Source organism: Didymella exigua, assembly GCF_010094145.1.
Source record: "Didymella exigua CBS 183.55 unplaced genomic scaffold M421scaffold_9, whole genome shotgun sequence".
Classification (NCBI taxonomy): Eukaryota; Fungi; Ascomycota; class Dothideomycetes; order Pleosporales; family Didymellaceae; genus Didymella; species Didymella exigua.
The window spans coordinates 972,127-976,491 of NW_022984783.1; positions in this window are offsets into that span (position 1 = coordinate 972,127).

The window sequence follows — 4,365 nt, forward strand, 5'->3', positions numbered from 1 at the left end:
AAGGCTTTTTTACGTTGTTGCGTTGAGGCATTACAGGGAGAGTGAAGTTCGGTGTGGTCTTGGCAAAAGTGGCCAGCTCGCTTGGGTGGCCAGCTCGCTTGTGGAGTACGTTAAGCCTTTAGTATATTATTATATTTATCTAGTTACCTATATTACTATATCTACTACGCACATACTGTCTTCCTAAGAAACTACTATAATAGTAGATTATAGACCTACAACTTACTATTAGGTTTAATAAATGTGGAAGCTGAGTGGTCTCTGATCGTTGATCAAGTGTGAAGAAAGTGATCAAGTTCCTTGTTCTATCTACGGTGCTGAATGAGCAGAATATATACACCAATGCTCATCCAGCTATACCCTAATTGGAGCCCTAATCACGGCTCCAAGCTATACCTGATTCCGCTCACCATGGCGTGATAGATCGCCAGTGTCTGATCGGTCCAATACCCAGATGCGGATCACGTGATATGCACCCTCACCTCGATCCTTGCTGCGACAATAAATAAATTAAACAAGAATAAGCCTAAGATAGATACCTCTTAGCACTTAAGCTAATAAGAAGCACATTATAATAGGATACCTAGCTAGCTAAGTATAACTAGGTAGCTATAAAAGCAGAGACATACAAAGTTGCTAAATTATTGTAATTAAATATAATAACAAAGGACTTCCTAATAGCTATAAACAGGGTTATGCTAATCTAGGCTACAAGCTTTTAAGATAGTAGATACTTTAAATCTAGTATAAGTTAGAAGAAGATAATAAAACACTACTAAGAGTATATAATAATAAATTATCCCCTTAGATTAGGGTAGTATAAGGCCTTTATAGCTAATAATATAGTGTTTCTTGCTAAAGGGGGTGCAGCCTCCTAGAGCTATAAAGGGGACGCCTAACATGCTATAAGCATGCTATTTAACTAGGGCAGGCCTTAATATTAATATATAGCAGGTAGGAAAACTCCTACACTTAAGCAGCCTTTAGATTAAGAGCCTACTTCTACTAGGGGAGCAAAATGCCCTGTATATAGACAACACTACTCTATATAGGATTACTACTATATTAATTAAGACAGAGCTCCTAAGTAGTAGAAACTAAATAAGATTATTTCTAAACTTATTAAGTTTAAGTAACGTGGTTTATCACCAAGCCGCCAGGTATCACCAAACTGCCACCCCTTACCAACTTTTTTAGAGTTACTAACTATTACACAACTATTACGCTTAACCACAACACTTCACTAATACTTTATAATTGCTATAATTACTCTTTAGAAGCAGCGCTATTATCTACATCTAATATTTCTGCAGTGCAGGTGCGCAAATTGTGGCCAGTCTTGCCGCAACGTCCGCAGTGCCTCTCTTTGCGCACCTTCTTCCTAGACTGTTTAGATGCCTCACTACCACCACTATTCTTCTTAGCTATTATATCCTGTACCTTACCAACCGTGAGAGCCTCCTCTGTCTAGATATACTTTCTTTTGCGACCACACTGCGCTGTTAGAGCCTTAATAGCCTTCTTTATGCTATCTATTTCCCTTCTCTGCAACACGTTAGCATAGTCTATCTGCGCAACCCCTCTAGCAAGCAAGTTAAGTGATTTCATAATAGGAGACAGGGGCGAATCTCTGTGCAATCGCATGCGCTCACAGATATACAACGTTTGTGACTTAACCTCCTTTGCGCTGGTTAGTGTTTTAGATTCCTATAGGGTAGTCTCTGGTGGTGGTGGTGTTAGCGTGCGAAGGACCACATCAAGCTTCAATAGCACTCGCTCTAGGTCAAAAGGAACTAGTCCTGCGCCTCTAAAGCCTCTGTAGATATTATCTTTTATAATAGCCTTATAATAGGCTGTCTAGAAGCTAGTAAGGAAGAACTCTTTCTTAATTTATATCTTTAAGTATTATAACTAGGCGTTAACCTTAATTAAGTACGCCCTCTTTAAGGGGCTAAAACAGGCCACGTTAAGCAGCTGCAACAGGTGCAACAAGTGTAGGGGCATACATAAGGTAATAATCTTGTGTTCTACGCAGTATTCCTTAAACTCTGCAGAGTTGTGGCTCTTATAGCTATTAATAATAAGTAGATAGTAGGCGCTAATAGTACACTCTTTTATAGACACATTAAAGTGCTTTAACTACTCTAGACTAAGCTTGTTTATTATCTAGCTGTTCTTGCTAGTTATAATTACCTAATTGCAAGGCAGATTAGGGTACTAGGTTGTAATCAGGACCTTGCCTTAGAAGATAATAAAGGGTAGGATAGCCTAGCCAGCAGCGCAGACACTAATAATAATTGTGACCCACTCCTAATTGCTAGGCTAGATATTCTTAGGGTTAGATTGCTTCTCTAAGCCTATAAACACTATCTTAGACCTAATTATGCCTATTATAAACCTAGTCTTATTAAAGTTGTAGGTATCTCTATCTAGGATTCTATACTTCTCCTTTGTATTCCTAACTAGCTTAAACTAGGGCGTTATAACGCGTGTATCTTTATTTAGGGCTTGTTAACAATTATATAGTCAGCTACGTTAAAGCTTAATTTGTTAGGTACGTGTGTTAAACCTGTTTACCTAGAGCTTACTAACAGGTCCTTCACCACGTGCAGCAAGTAGATTATTAGCTATATCTTGCACTATAGTCTTTATTGCGCCTATTCCTTGCCTGTCTAGCTCAAGTATATAGTTAACTATTACCTCCTCTTCTACCTTTGTTAGCTTCTTTAAATTAGCCTCATAATTGCGTTGTGCAAGCCCTCCTGCGTGTTAGTCTCTTAATGTTAATTAGGGAACACTAAAGGCCTTAGACGTGTGATTTATACTATTAGGCACAGTAGCTTTTGTAGCTTAGATAGCAAGGTATAGTGTACCTTTGTTATAGGGTGATTGCGCGTTGCGTTGTGATGGCATTGTAATAATTATCGTAACAGTCGCAAAATTGGCGAGGGGTGGCGGTTCAGTGATACCTGGCGGCTCGGTGATAAACCACGTTATAAGAAAGATATTACCTTTTAAGGCCTACTTTACACAGAAAGCAAGAGCTAATTAAGAACACTAGTAGTAAAGTGTAAAGTTATAAGACTTTGTTCTTATAATCTTTCTCTAGCATATTTCCTTCTTAGGTATAGCACTATGCTTACCTAAGCATTGTTATTGTAATCTCCTAAAAGAGAGGATTAGAATGGTGTGCTTACGAAGCCTGTATCTCCTCTTATTCCTAAGATATGCTGTTCTCTATTTTTAGTAACTAGAGATGTTCTAGACCCTCTGCTTACAAATAGAGTAGCCTACTCTGTAAGATGCTGACGTATATAATTACGCATGCACCTACGTAATCTTGCTTGTATATGCAGCAATACTAAGCATAGATTACTAAGTAGACCTACCTAGAGGAGTCTAGAACGTTCTGCTTAGAAATACACAGAGGAGAAGAAGCATAAATACCTCTAGCTCTCCCCCCTCTGTTTGCTCTGTACCTAGCCTAGGAATCTCTACCTAGTATCTAATATAATAACTTTTCTATTATATTACATAACCCTACCTTACCTCTATTAGGCTATACGCTTCCTATTTAGACAAAGCTAGTCTAGATTTGTCTAGGTCCTTCTAGACTAGGAAGAAAGTAGTCTAGTCCTTCCCCTACTTTCTTTACATAAAGCACTTACACACACCCACCCTAGAAATCCTAGATAATTAACTAGAAGGCTAAGAAATTACTAATATTAAAGTAGCACTTAGCACAGTAAACTAATAGGACACTAATAACTCTCTACTATAGAAGTTATTTATACTTAACTTAGGTTCTACCTATTATATTACTAACAACCCTAAATATATCTATTAGTTCTAATAGCTATTACTAAAAGACTTTATATACGCTAGGAATTCTAAGGTGCTAGTTAGAGGATATAGATTAATTAATCTATACCTATAGAGTAGAGCTAGGACAACTAAGGTTACCCTTACAGACGTAGCAATTTGCCTAGACCTGCTATGCAACCTAGTGTCCTTCTGCCTACTATAAAATAGAGGCATGTAGTAGGATATATAAGTAGACCTAATAACTCTCTAATAAGCTAATAGCTAAGTAATTAGAGTAGTATTAGAAATACTTTGCTAGTAGGTGCTTAAATATAAATTATCCCTACTAGCTACTAACTACACATATAAAATTACTACACGCACTAAGAGAGGACTATAGAAGTCCTTAGTAATATAGTGGCACAAGTAACTTAGTTACCCTAGTCCTGCTGCAATTAAACACATTGTCTAGCAGACTTAGGGGGTGTAGATCTAAGGCATTACTATAGTTAAATATAATACTTATAGAATAGCTAAATTATAATAGTAAATTAGCTAACG